The sequence below is a fragment of the Benincasa hispida genome, chromosome 3, assembly GCF_009727055.1.
Source record: "Benincasa hispida cultivar B227 chromosome 3, ASM972705v1, whole genome shotgun sequence".
NCBI lineage: Eukaryota > Viridiplantae > Streptophyta > Magnoliopsida > Cucurbitales > Cucurbitaceae > Benincasa > Benincasa hispida.
In genome coordinates this window covers 21,794,626-21,808,236 of record NC_052351.1, presented here as the reverse complement: position 1 = coordinate 21,808,236, position 13,611 = coordinate 21,794,626, and the positions used below count along the sequence as shown (strand labels likewise).

Sequence of the window (13,611 nt, the reverse complement as noted above, 5' to 3'; positions counted from 1 at the left end):
GAAGCTGATAAAGGCAGACGATATCGAGTGGAGCCTATTGATTGTTATCGGGTACATGTGCAAGATAATCGATTGAACGGTATTGTCAATCTTTATACGAAGGAATGCACGTGTAAGGAATTCGACTCACTTGGTATCCCGTGTTCCCATGCAATTGTTGCTGCCAAGGAAAGAAATATACTCACCCACAGCCTTTGCAGTCAATTTTATATAGTTGACTCTCTAATAACTGCGTATGCGGAGCCTATAAATCCACTTGGCTACATATCTGAATGGAAAAGACCTTCTGGATACGTAGAAAAGATTATCCTTCCTCCGAAGTTTATGCCACAAGCTGGGAATGGAGAGTGAGAAGAATACCATCCAGAGGAGAATTTCGCAGACAAATGAAGTGTGGTCGGTGTGGGAATTATGGACATAACCGCCAAAATTGTACTGAACTACTTACAACCGTGCGACGTGCCGAAAATACCAGAGACCAAGACACAAACATCCCTCATCCAGTTTAGTTATAAATACCATTGATCATTTTTTCATACGTCATACTTGTAACATACTTCATACTTGTAACACTTCATACTTCATACTTTCATCTTGTAAACCAAAAACAATAACAAGCTGGAGTATTTATATAATAGCAATATTCATACTCTCTCAATCTTCATACTCTCTCCATCGTCATACTCTCTCAGTCTTCATACTTGTAACAAAAATGGATAACTTCATACTCTCTCAATCTTCATACTGAAAACAAAAAACAATAACTTCATACTCTCTCAATCTTCATACTTGTAACAAAAATGGATAACTTCATACTCTCTCAATCTTCATACTTGTAACAAAAGTGGATAACAAATACTCTCTCAATCTTTATAAGTATAACAAAAAAACAATGACTTCATACTCTCTCAATTGTCATACTTATAACAAAATGGATAACAAATACTCTCTCAATCTCGCTCTCTCTCACGATCTCGCTTTCCATGAATCTCGCTCTCTCTCAATCTCGCTCTCTCTGGACATCTTGTTCTCTCAATCTCGCTTTTTCTGAACATGTTGCTCTCTCAATCCCGCTCTCTTTTACAATCCCGCTCTCTCAATTTCTCTCTCTCTCACAATCTCACCCTCTCTCAACATCTCGCTTTCTCAATCTTTGAACTTTGAACCTTGAACCATATAATGTTCTAAACTCAATTATGCATGTTCTGATAAAATTCTGATATTGAACTTTGAACTTACATAAAAAAATAGATGTTCAATAATACAATGAAAAAAGCAGTAGCTCTATTATAAATAAAAAATGCATGTTCTGATAAAATTCTGATATTAAACTTTGAACTTTCATAAAAAATATATGTTCAATTATACAATGAATGTTTTTACATACATAAAAAATAAATGAATATTTTTACATATATAAAAAAATAAATGAATATTTTTACATACAATAAAAAATACAATGTTCTATACATATAAAAAATATGGAGTGTTTGCCCATAGCTGACACGCTAATTGCATCCTATATTCACTCATCTTCTCCTGAGTGATTACAAATGGATCAGCACCAGTCACCAAGTGTTCCAGTAGTTTTATTGCGAAGATGCCACAATCAAGCGACCCGTGTTATATGTCGACGTTTATAGGTCGCGAGATTCAACGGGCTGTGGATAGGTCTGGCTTCGATCGATCCATGTCACAATAGTGAAGTAAGGATGGTACTATGACCGTCAATGGCTCTAGCCAATTCACCAGCTTTGTCATTGGTGTGTATGACGGAAGTGAATCGAACAAAAATATGTGGCCTCTGTTAATGTCCATTGCAAGGATCATCCAGAACTGTTATTCATCTTCGTATAAACGAAATCCACATCTGCCCATTTGACATCGAATTTACCGGTGACGTAGTCCTTATACGTGTCTTCATCTTCCTAAGCTAGGGCAGCCTCCAGAAGTGACTTATTCTTTATTCATTTAAATACCCCGCCACGAGCATTAAGGTGACTCTGTCAAATAAAATGAGAAGTTAAGTAAAAAAGTAAAGACCAGGAAACTTAACAAAATGAGAAGTTAAGAAACGAAATATCAAAATTTACCGTTAAACCAATTGGCAAGATGGTGAACTTGTGCATGCACATGTCGGGACGGGTATAAAATTTATCTTTCATAAAATAAAATAAAGTATTTATGGTTTGCACAAAAAAATAATATGTCAGTAAAAGTACAAGATAGCCAACATGTAAAGACGTAAAGACTAAGACACTTACATCGCACTCGACCAACGAATTCGGGGTAATCAATTCCTTGGAGAATTGCTTGGCGAGTGGTTTGATGGAGTTCTCTCGAACCTCATTGTCTGTATTGTCGTCTGAGATCCAGCCCATCATTTCTGTCAGGATATTGTGTGGAACATCATGTGCTACGTTATATGTGACGATCGATCTGGATATTGACGTAGCTACATCTGGGAAAGGATGTTTAGCCACACTTTTCTTCTTTACTTGGGCTGGGGGTATATATTTATCAACCGGTTTTCTCTTACGATTAATTCTTCGAGATTCCTACATAAACAGATAAAAAAACGTTACTCATCAAAAAATATAAAAATATAAACAAAGATTACTGATCAATAAATTACTCATCAGTGGAACTCCTTCTATGGTCGTAACAATCCCATAAGTGTCTGCCTCTGGGATGCCAGACATGTTAGCCTCTGTATGTGGCATGGTAAGTAAGACAGACATGTCAGACTCTGTTTGTGGGACGTCAGCCAGTATAGGTTCGACGTCAATCGGTGATGTCGTGGCAGTGGTGGTAACGGGCTGTACAGGGGGGTGGGAGTAGGTAAAGTGGTGGTATCGGGCTATAGAAGGGGGATGGGGATAGGAGTGTCAGAGGCAGTCGCAGTCATATCGGGATCCCGATATGGGATGGGTGATCTGGTCGTCTCCTCATTCACCGTAGAACCCTTCAATTAGTAAAGTAAAATGGTGAGTTCACGAACACGTAAAAGCTAAACACATAAAGACATAAAATGATGCAAACCTTATACATAGACTGCAACAATGACAGGATGGCCGACAATTGCCCTTTCATGTCAGTCATGTTTTCCTCCATACTAGATACACGACTATCTAAACCCGATATACGACCATCCAACCTCGATAGTGAGCTGTCATTGGACCGCAGGTATGAATAAATAGACTCATCGACATTGGCTCCCTCTCTGTGGCGGGCAGCACGCTCAGGACACTCCTCATCCACAGGTCGCTCTATACCAGAGTCTGCAAGAAAGACATCAACTTGGTTCAACTCGTCCTCCTTGCGTACATCCCCCGTCATATCATGGAACATATCATCACTACATGTGTATATCCCTCCTTCCACCCTTCCATATTTAGCATCCTCGTGCTCAGAATGCTCGGGTTCATCCCCTCCCTCCATCCTGACAACCTCATCATTGTCATCTCCACGATGGTCATCACTGCCACTTTCACTCTCGGGACTACCCCCTCACTCGTCGAACTATTTCCACTTTCAGAACTATCATCATCCGTACCTAGCTTAAATATAGGTCGTCGTTCCACTGGGGTATCCCGAAACTCTCTTTCAACATCTGACATCACAATGCCCTCTTTAACCTTTATCTGCATTAACAACCCAGTAAACTGGTTAGTGTCAATTTAGCAATCAGATAAACATATTATGCATAGAGTAAACGTACATTGTTAGACTCAAATATCTCTCTCTCAAGTACTTTGAAGGACACTGAGTGGGAGCATGACCATCGTAATATGCAGGGCAAAGCCACCTTGCTCCTTCGCTCCGCAATGTTCTCAGCTATCGATAAAGCTAGGATCTCGTACGTCCATACCTAAATAAAATTTAAAATATATTAAGAACAATAGTAATTCTAGATCAAACAATACGATTATTATGTTAATCAAATTTACCTGGAACGCTTGTGGAAATCCACGTAAGGAGTACTTCACAACGTAGTTTTTATTTGCTTTGACCCTCGTCTTGTATAGACTGCTCTTATCATTCAAGGAAGTCTTTAGGGCATCCAATGTCCTCTCCCAAATAATGGTACCCCAATCAAGACTAGTACTCCAAGTTTTGAACGTCCTTGAAACGTTTGAGGTTGACGGCATTTTTCTGTTTATTTTCCCCATCATTGTGACCTCAGTATAGTAAACTAGGCTAATCTTCACAGCATCATCATCATTTTCAAACTCTAAGTCCCTGTATTTTTCTTCAAGTTCACGAAGGTGTAAAGTGTCCTTCGTCACTCGATTACCAAAATACTTGATAGCAAGTTCATATGAGGACTGCTGGTTCCAATCAACTCGTGATGGGGATTGCTACAAATCAGTCATCACCAAAAAGTCATCCTTCGAAAAGGTGTCAACCTTCCCACAGACAGAGAATGACATTGAGTCTGATTTTGTCCCCTTCACTTCTCTAAGTAACATATGATGGACAATTGAGCTGTTAAACACCATATCAACATCAACAAATCACCCAAAAACTGTTCTCTTGAACATGGCCAACTGCGTTGGCGTGAGTTTCTCTTTGACAATCTTGTTTGCATTAGCAATATGGCCAAGCTGGTTACTTGACCGAAAAATCAGTCAGCTTTGGCTATTCTGAAACGTGTAGCCATCTTAAATCACTCCTGCATTTATTAAAAAATTCAATCAGTAAACTCTTTCAGAAAAAAAAATGTAAAACAACATTCTGTTTAAATCTCGCTGGCATCGCTCTCGCTAGAATCGCTCTCTCTAGTGTTGCTCTCACTATCTCCCTCACATTCTCTCTTTTTACTCATCTTCAACCACATAACACATCAAAAACCAAAAAAACAAACAAAAAAAACCATAGGTTCACTTATCTCGCTCACATTCGCTCTTTCCGGTGTCGCTCTACCGATTTCACTCTCACTTATCTCGCTCACAAACTCTTTCTACTCGTCTTCAACCACAGAACACATCGAAAACAAAAAAAAAAACCATATTGAAAGATTTACCGATAAGATTCGATTTGTCGACGACAATAGAATCGTTTGCAAACCGGAAATAGTTTTTTCGTTTATGAGCACTACGAAGCTGTTAGCCTTGAAAAATTTGAATGAAGAATAATTTAGTTTTTGTGGGTTCTCAGTAAAAAGGTAAGAAGACGAAGAAGTAAGGGCAATTTATGTAATTTGGTATGAGGATGATGTCAGCAGAGGGTCAATTGACATTATTTTTTAAAAATGGGTCATTTGACATTTTGGGCCCAATTTTTGGATCATCCGTACAAATTTTACAAGTATTTTCCGTACAGAAAAACATTTGAAATCATTTTGATCAGGCTAATTTCGAGTCATTTGATTGGAAGATCAAGAAAGTTCTGAACAAATGCGAGATTATTGAATTTCTTTAATTGAGTTAAGTTGTACTTGTACACATATTTTTGGCCTAAGAATGTAAAAACACATACTTTTGGCCTAAGAATGTAAAATCTTCCATTACTTTTGTTCTAGATGGATAAAAGTAATGTTGAGTTGTAATTTGTCTTTGTGAAGAAGATTATTTATCCTCTTAAACCCCTGTGATTATCTTTGGCTTATGAAGAAGATTATGAACGAGTCTGAAACCACCTATGACCTATTTTCTTAATCCATCAGGTAATAATCACTTTTCCATCAGTGCAATAAACACAGTTACACAACAGATGGTTAAATGGGTATCCATCTTCATTTTTTAAACAATATCTTTATCCTGAAAAATAAAAAACCATCATCTATGCACATGAAGCAGGAATCTGCTTCATCGAGTGATCAACAAGAATCACAATAAGAAATCTAGCAAGGTTAAAAATCACAATAAGCAAAAAATAAAATGAAAAACACAGTTCATAACCCTCCACCCAGCAGTAAATGGTGGTCTTTGTAATACCTCCAAATTTGAACGGATGAAAAAACTCCAAAGAAGAGTTTGATATAGATAACAACTTCCGGTCCCTGTCCCACGGAGATTGGTCAATGAAGCAATATCATTCTTTTTCTGGTGCAAATCGAAAGAAATGACTAAGATGCTGAGCATGGAAGCAATTAGCAACCAAAATGCCATCATAGGGAGTTGACAAAATAAGCAGTTGTCTTGATCTTCATACTTAGCAACACCAAGATTAAGGTGTTTTGCCTACTCTTCTCCTTGTGGTAAGTTTTAGACCACAAGATCCCACGTGCAGTCTCTTCACTAACAGAATACACCTATCATTGATATCGGCTGCAATAAACCGAAACAAAAAGCCAAAGAACACTTCTCATCAATTCCGTAAAATGATGGAGGACGGGAGCTTGTTCGAGTAGCAGTTATGATGCACCAATCATTGAAGACAAATCTTTTACAGAAACTGCAAAATGAATCTTTCATCGGGACAAGGCTCTTAAATTACAGGGTTTTAGTTTTCTTGTGAGCTCCGCTCCATCGGCGTCTACGTCCTCTTCTTTTCCTTCCATCTATTTTGGTCTTGATTTTCTCTTTTAAATCTCTCTCCCCTGTGAACTCTAGAATTAATGACTATGCTTGACAATTTCCAAAATTACTTATTGTTTTAAAAGCATGTTGAATAAGGTAGGTTTATTTGTTAAGATGTTTCAATAAAAAGGAATATGTGAATATGCAAATAAAAGGAAATTTTCTAGGTGATAAAAGAAAAGAGATGAAATTTGGTTAAGTAATTGGAAGAGTGGAGTGATTAAGTAAGAATTAAATGTGGAATTGGGAGAAAATTATTTAATATTTGTTTATATATAAATTAAAAGGGATTAATTTATAAGTATTAACAAAATGGGAATAATTTGCCTAATTGAACGGGGTAATCAATTTAAAGTAGCTGTTGAAATTTTTAACGAGAAGAAAAGGTGTTGAAAGTGCATATAAAGTAGCAGATTGTGAAGGTCCATGTTCAGAAATTCATCGTGCAATTTTTGAATTTTTGCATAAACCCATAGGAAATTGAGTGGAGAAGACAACCTAGGGCTTCCGGAGTGAATCTCAATCGAAAAGATGGTAAAAAAGGAAAAAGACTTGAGGTTGGTCTGAATTCGGACAATTTCGAGCAAGTTGTGGTATTTTGACGACTTCGAGCTGTAGAAAAGGAATTAGAAGCTGAAATTTTGGGGTTATCATGAAAAGAGGTCTATTAACAGTTTTCATGAAGGATGTCTGTGTATGGATGAAAACTAGCGAATTTGTAGGTAAACCAAGGCTATACGAGAATTTAGTTGAAGCAGAGTAGGAGTAGTTTTGGGAGCTGATTTTGAAGTATTTGAGGAACTTTAAAGCTGCAAATCCTCATGTTAGTAAATTAAGAAGTTGTTTATGAGTTTAATGTAAGAAATTGAGGGAATTTGGTTTAGAAATTGATGAATTAAGGGTTGAGTTGTATACCTGTAAAGAATTTGAAGAATTTCTCTCAAACCAGTTGATCAATTGGGATATTTGCTTCATGAATGTTGAAAAGAATCGAGTAAGGAAGAACTTCAAGGACTGCTTAAGGAGAACGAATTTGGGAAGGCCATCAATTTTGAGGAAAACAATGGGTTGTGCAAAATTTCGCAGAAATAGGGTAGTCGAGATTCAATTGAAATTTTAAGCTATCCAAGGTAATTTGTGAACTCTAACTTATTGGGGTAATTTAATTTAGAGGTAGTTAATGAGTTTTGTAGAAGAAATTTGAGTGGCTTTGGGCTAGATTGGGTGAAATCGAAGCTTAAAAGCTTGAAAGTAGCTGTCAAAAAACAGAGCAACTTTCAGAAAATTTGTGGTTTGAAAGAGGAAGATGATGTTTGTCATCTTTTGTCCATCATCAAAATCCTATTTTTGAGATTTAAGGTCATTTAAATAATTTGGAGCTATTTGTTCAACACTATCTTTGAACTTAAGGATGCTTTAAATCGAAAAAGGTATTTTATAATAAATTTGAAAGATTTAAGGTCGTTTTATTATTATTATTATTTGAATTTGTTTGAATAATTTAAAGGCTAAGGATGCTTAAACCCTAAATTTTGGCCATAATAGGGATTATTTAGGGGTTAAAGGAATTATGGTAAAATGAGTTGTTTATGTAGTATTTGGACTGGATAGCCATAAGTTAATAATATGATTTTCGGGCCAAGTTCAATTAGGATAGGCTTATAAATCCGAAGGATCGAGCCGAAAATTGTGAGTGATAAAACTAAGTGTTTTTCAAATGTTTTAGCAAGCACATGTCTACTTAAAAGTTTAAAATCATGTTTGCCTCATTTTATGATATGCTTAAGTAGTTTCCAATCAAACTAGTTTTTCAAAGAGCTTATTAATACATACTCAGTTTAAAGAAGTTTATGAAAGCATGATTCTCAATATTTACACATTTTAAGTTTTAAAAGCATGTGTTAGAAATTCATGATCACATGATAGAAAAGTTAAACACATGTTTTATGCTATTTATGCTTTCAAGTATACATGTTTTGCTGTATGAGTATTTATGATGATTATGTTAAACCTGATACTGAGAGACTTGAGAAGGTATCTGAGCAATAGTACCTAAGGTATGACGGTACTTAATTATTACCATGTGCACGTAGGTAAAGTTGACATTGGTAATATTGAGACTACTCCACACCAACTAAGGATTGACGTTGAGTGATTGAGCAGAAGGATTCTCTCTCAACTAAGGATTATGTTAGTTATATTTTTCGGAGATACTATGTTTTAAAATGTTTTATGTATGAGTTTGCTTTGCAGTTTTTAGTTTCAAGCATGATGAATATGTTTTATTAGTCACTCACTGGGCAAGTAGATCATTCTTTCAAATGTTTTTCTTTTTCCAGATAGTGGTCATCTCCCCAGAGGTTAGCTGTCATGCTGTTCTACTACTCAAGGACTCTAGTTAAAAGTTCAAAGTCTTAAGAGAAGTTGTAGGTGTTTATTCTGTAAATGTCTGTACATATGTGTTGCTCATATTAGGGATAGTGAAGTATGTTGGGACCCACTGAACTCTATACCTATTAATATGATGTAGTTATGTGGTTGTTGATCCCTAGTGTTCTGAGGTTATTTTTAAAGTTTTATTAGTTTGGTGAATGTTATATATATATATATTCCATGGATTTCTAAACAGGTTAAGGATGTAAGTTAGACAGTAAGTGCCATAAAAGGGTTGGTAACTGTTGTCCTCACATTCTCTTTTGAATTAAGAGTGTAATCTGGGAGGGGGTATGACACCCCCCGTCTCTTATACATTTTGAAAGTGATTTGCCTATCTGCAGCCATCTTCCTCATCTTCTCTATGATCTCTACAGCTTTCTATTGTAAAGTTTCTTTAGGTCGTGCATTAGCTTAGTAGAAATATCTGGCTGTGGCATTAGGTCTGCATCCATCATGTCTAAGCAGTACGAACAAGCCTCCTTCAATCGCCCATTTGAAAAAAGTGCTTAAATCCAAATTGTCTAAGAATTGTCTAAGCACTGACATTAAGTTCACATCCTTTGGTAGTTATACAACTCCACATGTTTTTTGCCATTTCAAGATTTTGGGCTCTCAAAAGAGCCTTCGTTAACTCCTTCAAAGTATCATACCGTGGAGTAGATAATAGGCCTCTTTTAAACATTTCTTTGAAGTAATCACAAGCTTCAATTAGACGACCTTGACTAAGAAACCCATGAACCATCATAACATATGTGTCAAGACCTGGATTAAGCCCACTTGCTTCCATTTCACCCCAAAGTCAAACAGCTTCCTTAAGCTCCCACAACTTGCATACTAACCTTAACACTGTATTATAGATGTTAAGGTCTGGTAAGCAACCAATCTTCCTAATTTATTATATGAGTTCCGTACACTCTTCCAACTCTTCTTTCTTTTCATGTGACATCATTATGCACAAATAACTCAACTGACTAGGATCATGGCCTTTCTAAATCATATTATCCAATATCTCATAAGCTCTGTCTGTGTTCCCTCACTTGCAAAACCCACTTATTAGAGTTGTATAAGTCACAACTTCTTCCTCGCATCCATTCCCCTGCATCTTAATGAAAATATGCATTACCTCATCCATCTTTTCCATTTTACAGAATGCCTGAATCAAAATTGTAAACGAAGCTGCGTTTGGCCCACGATTCACTTTTCTCATCCCCTCTAAAATATCAAAAGCATCCCCCATTTTTTCTCCTTGAGCATACCCACCAAGTAAATTGTTATAAACCACAATGTCAGGCTCAAATCCAGCTTCCTTTATTTGGACCAATACATATTTCGCCTCCATAATCTTCCTTTATCGACACCAACCATATAACAATGAATTAACTCTTAACGAAGAGCATCTATGAGTGCGTTCGGATCTTTCCGATTTCATTGTGATCGAAATACAATACATACATTCTAACAGATAGTTATGCAAATTAACACTAATTAATGGCATGCTTTAATAAATAAAATACAAGGGAATGAGTTCTCATACCAGTTGAAGACTCTCTTTAAAATCAAACTTAAAGCAGCGGAAGAACCTCTACGAACTCTATCACCCAGCAAAACAGTCAGCTGCGGCAGCATGATCGTCTACACGAACGGCAGCAACACAAACAAGCACGAACAAGTAAGCAGCGGGGATGACACCACCAGTTGGAGCCCTTGGTGTTCTCGGAGTGAGAATCCAAAAAGTGGTCTTTGGTGAATTTGGTAGAGATAGAAGGAAAGGCTAATCGTGTAGACGATAAGCAAGTGGGAGAGAAACCTATCGTATAGTAGAGTGCTTATCGTTTAGACAAAGCTACACAATCGTGTAGGTTTTACTAAGCGATCGTCTAGTAAAAGGTATACGATTGTTTAGAAAATGCGGCACGCTAGGCGATCGTTTAGACGCTGGTGTGAGATCGTTTAGACGATGAGACTCTATCGTATAGGTTCTCGTTTAGGCGACCGATACTTTTCCACACCGATTGCGAATTTTTCAAACTTTTTGCCAAATGAAACAAATTTTTATTTTATTCTTCGGTTACCATAACCGAACACGGCTGCTCCCACTAACGCATGATTGAGAAGAGTAATTCGATTCGATCAATTATCTCATAATTAACCAATTTAATAATAAATGAATAAAATCATATTATATTCTTACCCTATAGTTTGATATCATATATCTACTATAGTAATTTCTCCTCCACTTGATATAAATCATATTTATATCTTATTTCTTCCATAATAATGTATCTCATACATTTAGTCAATTATATCATATATAATTAACCATTTCAATTATATCATATATAATCGAACTCCCTCTTGTCAATTTGAACATTTCAAACTGACCCAACCACCGATTCTCGACTTTATCCAAGCTACCTAATGGATCTATGGCTCGAAGCTCCAACAGTACGTGAATAGCTGACTAAACTCTTTAGCCACAAGATTCACCATCCGTTAACTGTCAAGCATTCTACTAAAGACCAATAGCTGAACTCTTTTTACCACAGATATATTTCTGTGTCTATCGGATATAACCAATCATAAGTATGATGACCCTTCACAGATGCTCATAAGTACAGTTGGGCCAATTTACCGTTTTACCCCTATGGTTACATCTCACTTCTTAAGTACGCGCGCTTTAAATGATACACGAGCATCTCATCGTTTACACGATGCATGCAACCAGGTAAACGATTTACCTTGCGATGCTAAGTGATCGTTTAGTCAGTTACTAAATGATGAAGCTTGCTAACCTAAACGATCGTTTAGCGCACCCGCGTGTTAAGCGATCCGCGAGAATCTCATCGTCTACACGAGGCGATACTCAACGATCGTGTACCCGATCGTTAAAACGATACGATCAACTCTTGATCGCATACCCCATCATTTAACCGATGAGTTCATCAGCGATCACGTACTCCTTCATCTTTACGATGCGATCAACACGTAGAACATCTTCTACACGATGCGATCAACCCTAGATCGCCTTCTTCTTCGAAGAACCACAACACTTGCCCAGAACTTTGACGAACGACTCAAAACTTCAAACAAACTTTAAATACAGACTCGATAACGATTATTAATGTGCAAAAACGCAGGGACCTTTACAAACAATCGCAAATGTAAAAGGATTTAAATCAAACTGAGGCTAATCATCCCAAAAACATCCATTAATCTGCACATCCACAGCAAATTTAACAATTAAATAGCGTAGAAATGTACCATCATGATGTAAATCTCATTTCGTTGCAATAGATGAAATCGGAGTATCAGAACTTGACTCTGATACCAATTAAAGAATCTCATATCTAAGAATTCCATGAGCGCATTCGGATCGCTCCGATCTCATCGTGACCGAAATACATATTACATACAATTATGCAAAAAAATATTAATTAACGGCATGCTAAGAACAAGAAAACAACAAGGGAAAGAGTGCCATACCAGTTGAAGACATTCTTCACATTTCGACACTCCACAGCGGAACCCTCCAAGCGATCTACCAACGCCCAACAGTAGCGTCAACAACAGTAGCACGAACAATGCACGAACACGAACGCCGCGGGGACGACACCACCACTAAAGAGCCCTAGGTATTCTTGAAGTGAAAAGCCAAAGGGTGGGCTTTAGTGAATTTTGTAGAGGAAGGAGGAAACACAAATCGTGTAGGCGATAAGCAAATGAGAGGGAAAAAGCCGCTATCGCATAGCAGAAATGTTTATCGTTTAGGAGGAGCTACACGATCGTGTAGGATTTGCTGAACGATCGTGTAGGAAACAGTACACGATCGTTTAGTAAAACCGGCACATTATACGATCGTTTAGAGAAGCTATCGATCGTGTAGGAAATAGCGTGTGATCGTTTAGGTGCGAGATAGACGATCGTTTATGCGGAGAGTGCTATCGTATTGGCTATCGAAAACACTTAAGTGTTCGTTTTCCTTTTTACCAACGCGCTCTCTCTTTCTATTGAACGACGATTGAACGTTTTTTTCAAAAATGAAACGATTTCATCTTTTATTTCGTCGGTTACAATAACCGACTCATTCCCACTAACCCACGTCCAAACCTGAAAATTTGCTTAATTAACATATAATTAACAAATTAATTAATTGATTAATATAATCAAATTATATTTTTATCCTATAGTTTAATATCACATATCTACTATAGTATTTTCTCCTCTACTTGATATAAATCATATTTATATCTAATTTCCTCCAAAATAATGTATCTCATACATTTAGCCAATTATATCATATATAATTAACCAATCCAATTATATCATATATAATCGAACTTCCTCTTGTCAATTTGAACATTTCAAATTAACGCAGATACTGGTTCTCGACTTTATCCAAGCTACCCAAGGGACCTAATGGACCTGTGGCTCGAATCTCCAACGGTTCGTGAATAGCTGACTAAACTCTTTAGCCACGAGATCCACCATCCGTTAACTATCAGGTATTCCACTAAAGACCAACAGTTGAACCCTTCTTACCATAGATATATTTCTGTATCCATCAGATATAACCAATCATGAGTACGATGACCATTCACAGATGCTCGTAAGTACAATTGGGCCAATTTACCGTTTTCCCCTATAGTTACAT

The 13,611-nt window shown here is 36.9% G+C and overlaps 1 long non-coding RNA gene and 1 pseudogene across 2 annotated transcripts; both read right to left on the bottom strand.

Annotated features, from left to right (window-relative positions):
* Nucleotides 1-1,489: 1,489 nt before the first annotated feature.
* On the bottom strand, nucleotides 1,490-7,877 carry LOC120073865. Of its 2 annotated transcripts, XR_005480831.1 has the most exons (9): nucleotides 7,440-7,877; nucleotides 5,940-6,544; nucleotides 3,951-4,675; nucleotides 3,722-3,871; nucleotides 3,043-3,644; nucleotides 2,636-2,965; nucleotides 2,265-2,558; nucleotides 2,094-2,158; nucleotides 1,490-2,003 (listed from the first exon to the last, which is right to left on the bottom strand). It is a non-coding gene; the product is annotated as an uncharacterized LOC120073865 (long non-coding RNA). The 2 variants fall into 2 exon arrangements; XR_005480830.1 differs by lacking the exons at nucleotides 1,490-2,003; nucleotides 2,094-2,158; nucleotides 2,265-2,558; ... (2 more) ...; nucleotides 3,722-3,871; nucleotides 3,951-4,675 and having other exon boundaries at nucleotides 5,896-6,544; nucleotides 7,440-7,866.
* Nucleotides 7,878-9,167: 1,290 nt separating this feature from the next.
* On the bottom strand, nucleotides 9,168-11,883 carry LOC120073482 (annotated as a pseudogene).
* Nucleotides 11,884-13,611: the final 1,728 nt, after the last annotated feature.